This window comes from Hipposideros armiger, unplaced genomic scaffold, assembly GCF_001890085.2.
Source record: "Hipposideros armiger isolate ML-2016 unplaced genomic scaffold, ASM189008v1 scaffold_788, whole genome shotgun sequence".
Taxonomy (NCBI): domain Eukaryota; kingdom Metazoa; phylum Chordata; class Mammalia; order Chiroptera; family Hipposideridae; genus Hipposideros; species Hipposideros armiger.
Window position 1 is genome coordinate 59,507 of NW_017732138.1, and position 14,715 is coordinate 74,221.

General features: G+C 44.2%; 1 protein-coding gene across 7 annotated transcripts in view; it reads left to right on the top strand.

Moving 5' to 3' along the window:
* The first annotated feature begins 1,013 nt into the window (after positions 1-1,013).
* NCK2 (NCK adaptor protein 2) overlaps positions 1,014-14,715 on the top strand; it is a 142,310-nt gene continuing 128,608 nt past the window's right edge. For all 7 annotated transcript variants that reach the window (XM_019628420.1, XM_019628427.1, XM_019628422.1 and 4 more), the window contains exon 1: positions 1,014-1,178. The gene's annotated coding sequence lies outside the window, so the exon portion shown is untranslated. The remainder of the gene's footprint in view (positions 1,179-14,715) is intronic.

The following is a 14,715-nucleotide window of genomic DNA, read 5'->3' on the forward strand; positions in this document are numbered from 1 at the left end:
CGGAGAGGTAAGCGCGGCCGGCGGTGTCGGGGTGGGGGCCGCAAACTTGGGCCGCTCCGCAGAGTTGGAGCGCAGTGGGCTCGCGGGGTAGGGCGCGCCCGGGAAAGGGCCGGGGGACCGGTTCCCTCCGCGCCCCACCGGTGCCCTCGGCCCCGCCGCGGCCTGGCCCCGTGGTCCCGCACTGCTGGCACCTTCCGACTCCGCATCTTCCCCCCGCCGGCGCCCACCCTCTGGAGGCCGGAGCTGGGGTGGGGACGCCGCCAAGGGCGCGGGCGGGGGCAGGGGCCTGGGCGGTGGGTTCCCGGGACCGGAGACCCTCGGGTGCGCGGGGAGCGCCCGGCTTATGGGCCGGCGGCGGGCCCGGAACCGGGGGCTGGCGTGGAACTGTGTGGTGGCCGGGGTCGCCGGGGCGGGAGTCCCTACGAAGAATAGCTGCTGATTGCCCGGCCCCTGCGCTGGGACCCGGGAGGCGGAGCGCGGCGGGGAGAACTTACTGTGTTTATTGGAACTATTTATGATCCCGCACAAAGCTGCTGTCACATCGCATAAAGGAGGTCCTCGCCTGGGCGAAGGGCGCTTTGTGCCGGGTCTCAGGCTGTGCGTCCTGTCCCAGATTTACTGGACTCTTACAGCCACCTGAAACAAAGTTTCTCACCACGCTCTGCCCTCTCGGTTTATTCAGGGCGATTTAACCATCAAGTGGTTCTGGGAGAATTTGGTGTGTGACTGTTAAGACATTGACGGTAAACTCATGTGTAAGCGCTGGTAGCATGTCATTGTGTGGAGGGGTTTAGTTTGCGAAACGCTTTAATTGGTAGACAATAACGATAGCCTTGGAAGGTTGCGCGGGATACCAGGGGTCATTGGCTAATGAACATCGGGCACCTGCCTTTAGCATTGTAACAGCTTCAGGGACAAAGCGACAACGTGTGTGGAGTCGACCATATCGCTTCAGACAGTTCAGGTTGGCAGTTTCCCCGTTATTTGGCTTTGTTTATTTTGCCAACAGGTTTAAGGCTGAAACTGCCAAGTTTGCGTCTGTCTGCGTGATGGGGTGAGCAGGCCCCAGTGCTGGGACCCAGGAGCCTAAACCTTCGCGCAGGCCCACTCCTTCCGTTGACCCAAAAGGAAACTGAACCCAGAGAGGCCCGTGGGCGTGGCTTGCCCGGGTCGCACAGGTAGGGGAGGCCCTTCCTGGTCCAGGCCCAGCCCTGGCTTCTCCCCTCTTCTCGGAAGGGATTTTGGTCGGAATGAGAGTAATTCAGGGTGTGTTTCATTGCACGGCATTTCATGTTTGATGTCATTAGCAACAGTGCTTCTCAAGTCTTAAAATAACAAAATTGAAATTGACCTGGGCTGCTTTAACTTAGAGCAGATCTAAACTTTGTTTCTGAACACTCCTTTAATTCACTTAGCCAGTGTTCCTAGATAAACGGGTAAATTAGTAACAGGATTCAAGCTCGTGTGGTAACATAAAGGGAATGGCAGTCACTGGACATATGGAGTAGAAATGACTTACCCCAGAGATTGGGCTGGAGATGCTGTTTTTAGGTGTTTGGAACAGGGATTTCCCAAGAACGAGTGTTAACCATGCTAGGGAAGCAGTGACCACAAGGGAAAATCCTACCTTAATACTTCTCTCCTCGAGGTTGGTTAGATGTAGTCTTGTTTAAAGTAAGCAGCCGGATCTTAGTGGTCTTCTGGCTGTACCTCTTGAGGCTGAAATTGAGAGCTTCAAACAGTAGTAAGCTTCTGCAGGAGCTTGACTCAGCTTCCTCTGCTGGAGGCCTCACCTGGGCTCTGCGCTTCTCAGCTTTGGCATAAGCACTTACCAGAACCGATCATGGAACAAAGGAGGAAATTGAGTGGCAAATTGCCATCTGGAGAATTGACTGCTCAGTCACTCCCTGTGCCCACTTGTGAAGAAACTGACCCTTTTTAAATGGACGGGGCTGGTTAAAGGTGCATTTCAAGTAGCTGTGCTCAGTTTTTAGGCTTTGAGCACTGCTTTACTGCGTCCAACATACTTAGTTTCTTTATCCCTGATCTCTTGGAGCCTGCCACATTCCCAACCTCTGTCAATTGCATTGGGGGGTGGTGGGGGTGGGGGTGGGTTATGGAGGTTTTGCTGCTAACAGCAGATCCTATGTACACAGTATTTGAGAAATGCCCTATCATCTATATTAAATACACCAGAAACCTTCCTTGTATGTACACAAATAGATAACCTTTTAAATACCCTAAAGATTCCCTGATTGCCCCAGTGGCCTGAGTCCTTTACTTGGTCATTTGCATTAGTTTAATTTGCCCTGGCGCGAGATGAGGCTGTGTCTCTTTCTGGGACACACATGCTTCTAACTGCCCAAACTGGCTTGCAGGGTGCGCTTGGGGAGTGAGGGCTTGTGGACGCAATTCTCTGACTTTAAAAAATAAGGCTGACTGACTGAAAAGCTGAAGATTGCTTGCTTGCTGGAACTGCAGGGGAGGGCAGTGGACAATTGTTTGGGAAAACTAGTAAGCTAGCTTCTTTTTCCATAAATTAACTGGAAACTCCCCACAACTCACCCCAGAGGCTTAGGAAATTAGTTTTCCCATCTGGAGGGACTGCAGATGGGGTTTCCAAATTGTTTCTCTTTCTTAAAATGAGTGATGGAAACCCTTCATGGCATGTTTTCAAAGTGCCTAAGCTAAAAATGATACCATGCAGTATGTTGTTAAATGCTTGAATTAAGGCAACTTAGAAGGAGGTCAACACATCCTTTTAATGGCTTATCACAAATATGCAGCTAAAGTAAAAATCGTTTTATTTCTTTAGGCCACTTTTAGTAACACAATTTAAAACAATTAGATTTTTTTTCTTTTCCTGCATTTCTCTTTGAACAGATCCCAAAGTATGTATATTTATGAAGGTTAGCAAGTTATAGCACCAACCCCAACACATACATACCCACAGGCATTTATCACAGCCTACCCTGTGCTCATTCCTTGTACACATGGATACCCAACAAATATTGATTGAATGCATGAATATTAAGTTCTGAGCGTGTTGAGTTATTTAAAAAACAAAAAACAAAAATCAAACCCAGCTGCATAACCACCTGGTGGGTTTGCTAAATATTTTTCTTTTCAGTAGATTGTGTGTCTGTCCATGTCAGCCTGAACTGGAAACTAACTCTGGACAAAGCATGTGTTATCCTGGCCTGGAAAAATTATTTAGTGCCACCTTGCTTCTTTCTACCGTTTGTATTTTTTTTTTTTTTTTTTTTAGTTTTTTTTTTGGGAATTTGGGGAGGGGAACAGTGCTGGGGAATCAGGGAAGGGAACAGACAAGTTGCTGTCCTTTTGTTCTTCAGTCTAGCTGTGGAGGATGTCGCTTCCCTGTCCCATGTTGGTGCCATCATTGCACTCTTCCCGGGTGAGGCAGTCTCATGGGCCATTGGACAGCCGCTCACAGCGGCTAATTGCAGCTCAAAAAAGCTCACACCAGCTGCTGGCCAGCCCCACTGCAGCCTACGCTGTCCTTGGCAACTCACGGCAGCCCAGCACCAGGTCGAGCTGTTGTTTACCATCTTAGCTGTAGAGGGCGCAGCATCACTGACCCTCATGTGGGATCTGAACCTGGGTCCTGCTACTCAGAGCTGGCGTCCCAAGCCAACTCCTAACCAACACGCCACTCGGCCAGCCCTACCATTTGTATTTTTAACGTTTGTAAAAGAAGAAGCTTCAAGTGCACTCAGAATTTAAATATTGCACTTTCCGCTTTTGAGACAGCTTTTGAGAGTGGGATGGTTTTGCTGGTCAATGGTTAATGAAGATTTAAAATGCCATAGTCAGGTAAACATTAAAGGTTGTGTGTAATATAAGCATATGATAATTTATAGTTTACAAATTACTTTTCATGTATGCCATTATATTTAATATTTGAAATAACATGGCAAAATGGGTGCTAGCCCTTGTTTCTGTGTGAGGAGACTGGAACTCAGAGACAATGGAAGAGATAACAAAAGTTTGAACTTGGGAGTAAGTTCTTGCTTTGGCGCCCTGCACTCCTGCTAAGCAGGCTGCAGATAAGGAACACCAAGGTGGCGCTGAATGTATTGCTTTTATGAGGCTCCTGGTCTCTTAGCACGTGTTGGTGAAGTGGAGTGCTGTGGACCTTGTGCCGGGGGCGTAGACCTGGCGTGGGGTGTAGATGTCGCGCAGTGCCTTTGACCTTGTGCAGTGCCTTGGCTGTGTTGCAGATGTGAGCATGTGTAGGTGGGAACCGATTCTACGTGTGAGTTGACTCTTCAGGGCAGAGCTGTTTCAGTGAACTTTTGTCCTTAACTCATTGTTAGGCACCACCAAGTTGGAGAGCGCTGATTCCTGTTTAGTGTTTGTGTTTGCGTGCTCCTGCTGCCACAGCAGATCACCACAGGCTGGTTCTGAAACAGAAATTGATTTCTCACAGTTCTGGAGGCTGAGAAGTCCAAGATCAGGGTGCTGGACGATTTTGGCTCTTGGTGAGTGTCTTCCTGGCTTGTAGACGGGTACCTTCTCACTGTGTCCTCATAGGCCCTTTCTTCTCTGGTGTGGCTTCCTCGTCTCCTAAGGACACCAGTCCTGTTAGATTAGGGCCCTACTCCATGACCTCATTTAACCTTAATTACCTCCTAAAGGCCCCATCTACAAATAGTCGCATATGAATATTGGGGGCACAGTTCGGTTCATAGGTGTGTAATTCTGTGTTCAAAAGCAAGGCTGATTGTTTTAGGAAGTCCTGATGCTTCCTTCACCCAGATCTGGAATGTGCGTATTTGTGGACACTTGCCAGGAATGTTTACAGAGCAGTCAGAAGTGGGGAGGGGATGGCAACTTACTGTCGGAGAATAGAAATAGGAAAGAAGGCTTGGCGCTGGGCTTCCAGGTGCCTGTCAGGTTTTACATAGAACCATGAGGGAGGAAAACCAACGTTGACTTGGTTCCATTTCTGGGTGCTGCCCCTCAGTGTATGTGAGTTTAACTTCAGGCACTTGTTTTGGATCAGGATCACGATAAAATATCAGATATGTGGGAAGTGTTGCATTTTGTATGGAAACAAAAGCATATCCTGGCCCTGGATGAAGAGAGCAAAGTGAGGCCAGAGGCAGCCCAGGACAGGGGGCCACCTGCCCTGGGCCCGCCGCTGCTGTGACTGCAATCCTCGCCACGGAGCGAGTGTCCCTTCAGTGGGTGTGCATGACAGCGCTTGGTAAAGCACACATAGAGCGCTGCGTGTTTGCATCAGACCTAGGCCAGTCTGAGTTGTTCAAGATGATTGCGGAAGGCAGGGGAATGTCTCGTGACTGGCAGCTCTCCAGCTCCACGTCTGGATGTTCATTCATGATTCATTCATTCAGTCAATCAGTCATTCTTACAAACTAGCCAGCTTTTTACTGATCATTTCCAAAGTCTGAATGTCACCAGCTGTGTGCACAGTTAATATCCCAACATCGACACACTTGGTCATCCCTCAATTCTCCCTCGCCTCCCAAATCTTAAATCTTATTGATTTTGCCTCCAAAAGGTCTCTTACCTCTGAGCTCTGCTATACTTTTCATTCCTGCTTTGACTTGCACTATCAGAATCCCTTTTTAACTGCTCTTGCCAGTCCATCATGCTCACTGCACTGTAATAGCCAGGTCTGGCCAGAGTCCGTGTCGGTGGCTGTCTGTTGCCCTCAGATCGATGTCCCAAGTCCTCAGTGTTTCCTCAGCCTCTAAATGTGCTCCACCCCATACTCTGAGCCACTCAGTCACTTGTGGGTACACACTGAATGGCACTTCGTGAACTGTGATAACACAATACCCACGTTTCTAATCAGTTTATTTTGAAAGATTTGTGTACGTTGGGGCCGATTTGTTGTCACCCTTGTGACAATGGCATCACCACACAGCTGCAGCTTTGTACCTGGGGACTGTGCATGACCTTATGGGAGGACAGACTGAGTGCAGAAAGTGCTGTGTCTGTGGTACTGTGGCGTGTCTCCCTGTAGACACCCTCCCAGGTTCCTGTTTGTCAGGAACAGTGCTGTCCCACTGAAATATAATGTGACCCACAAATATGAGCCATGGATGTCATTGTAAGTGTTGTAGTAGCCACACTGAAAATGAAAAAGGAAACAAGTGAAATGAGTTTTCGGAATATATTTTATTTTACCCAGTAGATTAGAATATTTTTATTTCTACATGTAATCAATATAAAACATTATTCATGAGATGACCCCCATTGTTTTGTTTGTGTGAAGTCTGACGTCTGGCGTGCAGTCCGTTTTCACAGCACACCTCGTTCCCTCTCTTTACATTTGGAGGGTTCAGGAACGAAGTGAGGCTAGTGGCTGCCACCCTGGAGATTGCAATCTGTACAGTTTTCATGATTTAAGCTTCATTTATTCTGTATTTTCCAAAGTTGAGATAGCTAACAAGATGTAATATAAACTACTTAGAATAATAATGATTACTATTGTATTATTCTTTAGTAGGAAAAGTATAATCTATGTAGTTGTAAAGAATAATGTAATATTGGGTGTTGGAAAAGTCATGATGCATTTTTGCAACGAAAAACAGAAAAAATATGTCATGACTTTTCCGACAACCCAATGTTTTATGCACTCAAACAGGTTTAGAGTAATGAAAACACCTTGTACATTTTACAAATATTTAAAAATATGTTTTGAATTCTAGAGGTTAAATTGCTTTTCAATTGAAGAACTTCTTTGGGTATTGGTACTCAACATATTTCTGATATATGTTAAGTACTTAATTTATAAGCACAAAAGCTAAAATCATAGTTTCTGAGTGATCATTAGCTTCTCCCTTAACACACACACACATCACACATTGTAATTACTCTTCTAAGCATTGTACACAGAGTAATAACTCATTGAATCCTCTCAAAAATGGAGTGTGTTTACTTTCTGTTTTTATCTTTATAGATAAGGCTGCAGGTTACCTAGCCTAAGGTTACTGAGTTAGTAAGGTTACATGGCATATCTGGAATTCAGACTTGGATCATCTGACTCCTGAGTCTCTCCTCTTATCCCTAAGGTCGGCATCTCGTCATTAAAATGTATCTGAAAACACCTAAACAGCCGTAAGCTTTCACTGTAGCATAAAATTTGAGAAGCATTGATGGAAAAATCATTGATCAGGAGCTTGGATATCTTTCATTCTGGGAACCTCTTATCAGCTGAGTTGTGGAGAAAGCCCAGAACTTTGGAAGGACATAACGAATAATTGAGAGCTGCTCACTCAAGTGGTCCAGGAGGGGTAGCTGTGGAGGGTCACAGAGGAGCATCACTGAGTACCGTTGGCCTCGCTGCTCCTCTCCCCTGGTCCCTTCTTACTGTCTACGCGTGCCAGTGGTCCTCAGAGGGGCAAACTCCAGCTCTGAGGGTGGACATCAGCACCTCCAGAGGGCTCTGTAAACCTCAGGTGGCTGGACCCACCACTGTACCCACAGTGTGTGATGCAGAGGTCTGGAGTGAGGCCTGAGGATTTGCTTCTTTGTTGAATTCTAGGTAATCTGTGTTGAGAAGGGCACCACCCATTGAGAATCGCTGCTGATGGATTTGCAGGATGACTGGGGGAGGGAAGAGGTTTTCTGTTTTTTTTTTGTAACAGCATTTAATTTGAAAATAGCCTACAAGCCTGCTGTGCAGATACCAGCGCGTAGTAGGTTTGTGTGATTGTGCCTCTTCATAAAGAGCCATGTGGTAGGTCCCCACCCTGTCTCTACAGCCCCAGGACTGGGGAAGCAGGAGTCTTTTCCTCACTCCTCCACTTGGCTTCCAAGCCCTTGTATTGTTAGAGGCACTTTGGGAGCCCATTTGCATCTGCTGCTGTTTTTTCTTAATGAGTTACTGCTAGTAAAGTGAAGGTGGGTAGGTAGGTACTTGCAGAAAACCCGCGAGTCCAACACACCAAATCCTTTTCCTTTGTGATCTTATGACATCTGTGCAGGTCTTGAAGCATCCCCATGTGGCTTTGAAAATCTACTTCTCATGAAGGAGGCCAGGTCAAGTCTCAATCTGGATGTTTGAAAGACTGTGTTACAAGGCTCCGATGGGACCTTTGAAAGTGGCTGCTGTTCCTAGCAGGATTTGTAGTGCCACACTGTCCTGAACCTACTCTTTTGTTTTCGGAAGACCCTTGTGGCCATCAAAGCAGTGGGCAGACTTCCCCAGAGCACACCTAACTGAGACGCACCAAGAGTCAGGTGTCTCTGTTGGGCGAAGCAGCTGTGTGTTCCAAGACTTGGACACACAGTGGTTTTCGGATGGGCTGCCACTCAGGCAGCTTCTTTCAGTTCACAGGCTTAGACTTGCAGTCAGGCTGCTTCTCATGGGTCAGCTCTATATGTAGCGTGTTCCAGAAGGAGTAGCAGCAAAGACTTAGTTACTTAAACAAGCTTCATAGTTCTCCCAGCAATGGTGGGGGCAGCCAGATACTGAGAAATGTTAGAAGAAGGCAAGCTCATAATGAATTGCCTAAAAAGGCACCAGTGGCCATCTTATAGGACAAAGCCCATCAGTGTCCACATCGATTTTCCTTAAAGGATGTGCCTCCATTTAATATCTTAATGAATTTTGGCTGAGTATTTAAGGATGTCTGCAAGTCAACAAATATTTCAGTTATGTCACTTACGAGGCTGGCTACATAGAGAAGCTCCTTCTTTTTCCCTCTTGCCAGCTGTGTTCATTTTAAGGACATTCATTTTAAAAGCTTGTATTCCTGTTTTCAAATCTGTGTGTTGGGGGGGGCGGGTACTAGATTGGTGATAAAGAGCTCTCTTTCTTATTGCTTTGAGTGATAGAAGCCAGCTTGGGGACACTGACATAAAATCTGCGAGCTGCTGGAGTATTTTTAAGAGAATAAGAAATAACAGGGAAGTCAGGGAGTTATTTTAAAGACAGTTTCAGGAAATTTCATACAGGTGAATAGTGAATTTTCATCAAATGTTTAAAAATAAACATATTTAGGAGTAGAATCTGGCGAGACAGATGATAAAAAAACAGATTTTTTTTTTTAGCGGGGGGGGGGGGGTCCCTTCCCTGTGTTTCACATTTGTATGTGACTTATTTAATATATTTCTCCACGCTGACCATTTATCTTAAAATCGTCTGTTTTGCATCTGTCTTCATTACTTGTGCTCATATGGTTTCCCTTTACATGTTTCAGTTACGACCTTCTTTGGACCTACCTAGCTTGTATTTAGATGTTCTCCTCCATCTGTCTTGCTTAGTTTCCTTCTCATAGCTACCTTAGTAGTCTGGTTTTATATGGTTCAGTAGATAAACCCAATGGCGACTATAAAGAAACTATGCCATTGTCTTCCACAAAACGGGGAGAGCAGCTGAGGGACACTCTGCTGTCCGTGTTTTCATTGTGAAATGTGCCCTGATGGAACTGTAGTTCAGCTGATCCATTATAGATTTATACTCAAGTCTTTACTAATATTGCTGCTTAAACTTGAATGTGCCATGCACCTAATGTACTCAGCCCTGGTCCAGGAAAGCTTAGTCCACCCTCTAAAAAAGAACAATGGGTTCTATTTTCCTCAGTGTCTCAGGTCAGTGAGGGCTACATGTCAAGGGAAGAAAAAATGTTTTCAACATACGGTACGTTAATACTTGCAACTTCCATTCATTTTTGGATCTTATTTGCTGTTAGGTTTGGACTAAGACATAAAGTTACTTCACTTTTGCAAATACAGAAATACCTTTTTAAGTGTTAATAGTTTAAAAAACCTTGAGACTTGATTCACACTCCTGTGTATAGATTAGTGGTTCTCAGTGGGGGCAGCTTTCCCCGTATGGACATTGGGCACTATGTGGAGACATTTTCTAATTGTCCTGACTGGGGAGTGCCTCTGGCATCTGGTGGGTACAGGATGCTGCTAAAGGTCCTGCAGGACTGCCCCGCAACAGCCACCTGGCCCAGAATGTCAGCATTTCAGCAACCTCGATGTAGGTGAATGCTACTCTACTTTGCTTAAACATTGAAGTTAATGGCACACGTGTTCTTTCACACAGTTGCCCTTTGGGGGGGTCATTTTTTTCTTCCGTTTTTATAAACATGAAAAATAATACTATTTAAAAGAACGAAACACTATATATCTCTGCAGTTAAATGTGTAAAGGAGACACTTTAATATAGCTGACTTAAGCATGGTTTATCTGTAATGTTAGTGATAACGTATGGCATACATTGCTCTTTTATTTTCTACTTTATATTTGGATGATATAAATATAGAAGTTGATTTGTAGGAAACATTTTGAATCTGGCTCTACTGGTAAATCATTTCTAGAATATTTACTTACAAGGAAGTAATGGGGCAGGGTCCCTATCAATTGCTTTTAATAAGTAATTGATTTTCAGAGTTTGGTTTAATCAACGACATCTGTTTGCTAGCTTAGAATCCTTACATTGGTGATTGTCTATAGAAAAAAAATTTTTTTGTTATTGCTAAAGTTCATTAGAGTCTAGGTTCAGCCTGATTATCTTTGAGCTGATCACATCTGTTAGCTTTCAAATGTTATTTCCTTCTTTGTATAGTTCTAAAAAATAAACTTTTCAGAGAAGAGAGAACAAAAATACCACAAATTAGACCTTATCCAGGGAAAAGGGAAGGGAAAATTATAATTTGACTGTTAGTTCCTGACTCCCAGAATCTAGGTTAGTGGCAGAGCCGCCTGTTAGCTGGTGTGGAATACCGTGTCCACACTTTTTTTTTTTATACACAGGCTCTTACTTGCTAAAGTTGAGAAGCCTAGAAATTAAGAGGGCTGTCAATTAGAAGTTTTCTTGGCGTTATCTAGATCTCTTTTGTGTAAATCACTTCCTGTTGCATTGCTCCTCCTTTTTTCTTGGTTGCTTCTTATCTCTCCTCTTCCTGTTCTGTTACTAGGATAAACACAAAATCAGCACTTTGTATATCTCTGAGCTTCTGTTGGTGGAGATAGTTAGAAGTACAATCAATCACTTTTCTTTTCCTTAATCCTCCTGTCTTCATGTGGATTGAGAAAAACCTCTGAAAAATTAGTAGTAACTCTTTGGACAGACTTGAAAATTCTGAAGTTATGTGCTGTAAAACAATGTATACATCTAATTGTCATTTGTGGCTGCATTGTATCATTTGATGCTTACAACACTGGTAGGGGGACGCAAGTGATACTCAGCCACTATGTAGATGAGGACCCCTGTGGGTCACGGCACACAGGGGTCTTGTTGGTGAGTGGCTGAGGGGGCCCCAGGCCCATGCTCCCAGTAGCTCATCAGGGCTGGGATGGTGTGTGAGCTGCCCCAGACCTAGAGCTGCAGACCCAGAACTCTTCATGAGGGCTTTGGGTGTATGTTATTTTAATCTCCTCCTCCCCCAAAATAAAACGTTTGCCTTTATGCAGTAACTTCTTTTAATTATACAGGAGCTGGATTAAAACAGGCTTATTCTGAACTTCATTAATAACTCGTCTAAATTCGAACTTCAGACATCTTGCATCACATGAGGAGTAGAGATACAGGTTTTCATTTTCACTTGCTACTAATTTTTCACTCAAGTTGCATAGCTAATTTGTAACCTCTCTTGACCTTGGTTTTGTCTTCTGAGAAACAAGGGCATAGCTCTCAAGTTTTTAAAGACCTCTTATTGCTCTGCCATGCCCTGTTTAAAAACTTGAACTGTACAGTTCTTAGAGAAGTTTCTTCAAAGCAGAGTGGAATGAACTGACTCAATGTGGTACGTTTATGTTGCTGCTACTTATTTTGTAAAAGTAGTTAGAGGACTGAAAAAGCATGCATGTGGAGGTGTAGAAAAAGTTGCATCATTCCTCCTGGTTGGACCTATAAATTGGACTGCTGTCCCAGCTTTGCTGTAACTAATTGTCACACAGTTAGTACTTTTGAGTGCCAGCTCTGGGAAGAGCATCATGCCGTGTGCTATGAAACTAGGAAGGCAGACCAGGCAAGGACTGCCCTCGACAAGCTTATAAACCAATGTGAAGACAGATTTTACAGGTTCACAGTCATCTCTAGTCTCAGCTAACAAGTGTTGCTACCGCTCTGTGGGGTCCTGTGGGACACACAAGGGTAGAATTCATTTCAGATAGTCCAGGGAAGGAAAATATTTTATTCAAGATCTTTAGAAACTCTTCAGTGTCCAGGCAGCCCAGAGACAGTAGAATGCCAGCCGAGGAGACAGTGCCACTTGCCAGTTGATGTCAACCTCTGTCACCGCCACAGCTGGGGCCAGCACCCTGTTCTGTCTTCCCAGGATTGTCACTGTGCCTCTAGGACCTGGATGAGGGTCATGCTGTCAGTTTGCTTAGGATAAGCGCTTGGCTTTGGGGTCAACTAGTCCATAATTCTCAGATAATTATGTAAACCCTACTCACATGTTGTTTATTTGCTGAAGACCTTTAGATCTTAAAAATCAGTAAAACTACTTGTTGGTGCTATTAATGAAATTCTGATGTTAGGTAACACACTAATTCTTCCTTTTTCTCCTTTTCAGAAAAATTGATAATGGCATAAAAACGTTATGTCACTACATTTTCACCTAGAAAAGATTTATTTACTCAAATTACTACTTTGCCTGGCTTAGTAATGAATACTGTAAATCAATCTTGTGCAGACATTTTACAGGTTTGTTTTTTATCCTACTGATAATCTAGTTTGAAGTGTTTCCTTTAGTTTGTTTCCTTTGAAACTTAAACTATTTCTTACTTCATTATAGATGTTCTTTTTTAAATGCAGTGTTTCAACTGCTTGACTTCTACTTAATCTAGGACCCAAATCATTGTGCCATCTCACAACAAGTTGGTACAAAACTGTTTTCCAAAGGTGGCCCAGTTTTGGTGTTACTGTTGCAGCCATTTAGCGTGTGGAAATAACCTTATACTACCATTCAAAATAATTAGAATCATCATTAGAGATTTGCCTAAAATTTCACCCCGAACCAGTTTACAATTTTCCTTTAACTTATAATGACACAGATTAGTGTAAAATAGTTTTTGTGATATACTGTAATTAATTTGTGATACACTGTAATTAAATGCTTAGTGTTCACATGAACTTAATTTGAGAATAATGAGAATTTAACTTCAGATGTGAGTTTTGTGATGCAAGTTTAAAGATTGATTGGAGTTCATTGATTCTTGGCTTTTATAATAATACATGAACCAGTATTGGTACAGTATTGTTAACTAAATCCATACTTTATTTGAGTTTTCTTAATTTTTGCCTAATGTCTTTTTTTCTGTCCTGGGACCCCATACAGGAGACCATATTACGTTTAGTCGTTATGTCTCTCTAGGATCCTTTTGGCTCTGGCTATTTCTCAGACTTTCCTTGTTTCGATGACCTTGACTGGCACTCCTCAAAACTATAAAGGTCAGTCAGGAGTCGTGTGGAATGTCCCTCAGTTGGGAATTGCCTGATGTTTCTCTCATGGTTAGATGCGGTTATGGGTTTTGAGGGGAAGACCACAGAGGTAAAGTGCCGTTTCCTTGCATCCTATCATAAGTACGGTCATATACTGTCAACATGAATGATCACTTTTGACGACCTTAATCACCTGGCAGAGGCAGTGTTTGTAAGGCTTCTGCCCTGTACAGTTAGCTGGTTTTTCTTTGTCCATACTGTAGTCTTTGGAGGGAAGTCACTTAGGGAGGAGTTATGTTTTGCTTACTCAAGGGGGTTGTCTCTACATTAGTTGCAGTCATCCCCCCTTATCTGTGAAGGACACATTCCAAGACCCTCAGTGGATGCCTGAAACCGCAGATAGTACCGAACCCTATTGTTTTTTCCTATGTATGCATACCCCTGATAAAGTTTAATTTATAAATTAGGCACAGTAAGAGATTAACAACAATTACTACTGATAAAGTAGAACAATTATAACAATATACTGTCATAAAAGTTATGTGAATGTGGTTTCTCGCTCAAAATATCTCATTGTACTGGACTCACCTTTTCACATCAAGGAGCACTGGCAGCTTGGCTTCCCTTTGGCATATCCAGATCTCCAGCATCACTATTCTTGTGCTTTGGGGCTATTACTAAATAAAATGAGGGTGAATAGAACACGGCCCCGTGATACGTGACAGTGGATCTAGTAACCCCGACAGGTACTGAGTGACTAATGGGTGAGAAGCATATACAGCGTGGAGATGCTGGACAGAGGGCTGATTCGCGCCCTGGGCCGGCTGGAGTGGGACAGCACGAGACTTCATCACGCTGCTCAGGACGGCGCACGATTTAAAACTTCTGAATTGCTTTTTTCTGGAATTTTTCCATTTAATATTCTTGGACCACAGCTGATTGTGGGTAACTGAAACCATGGAAGGCAGAACCGCAGATAAGAGGGGACTACTGTATTTGGAATTGTGTTCACCATACAGGACGGAGGTTTTCAGTGGTTAGAGAAGGCACTGCAGCTCTGCCTTTTGTACTGTTCAGGGGAGGGAAGCTAGGAGTCTCTCCAGCAAAGTGTAGTGTTTCTAGAATGTGGTCCCGGGATCGTTAGGATCGCAGATGCCTGAGGTCTGCTTCAGACCTACTGACTCAGTCTCCCAGGAAGGGTGGCTTTGCAATTCTTCCTGTTAAACAGGTTGCCCAGGTGGCTCTGATGCATTTTCAGGGTTGAGACCCACTGTTCTGTATTCCATCTGAACCCTCTGACATTCCTCCTGAATGTGTGG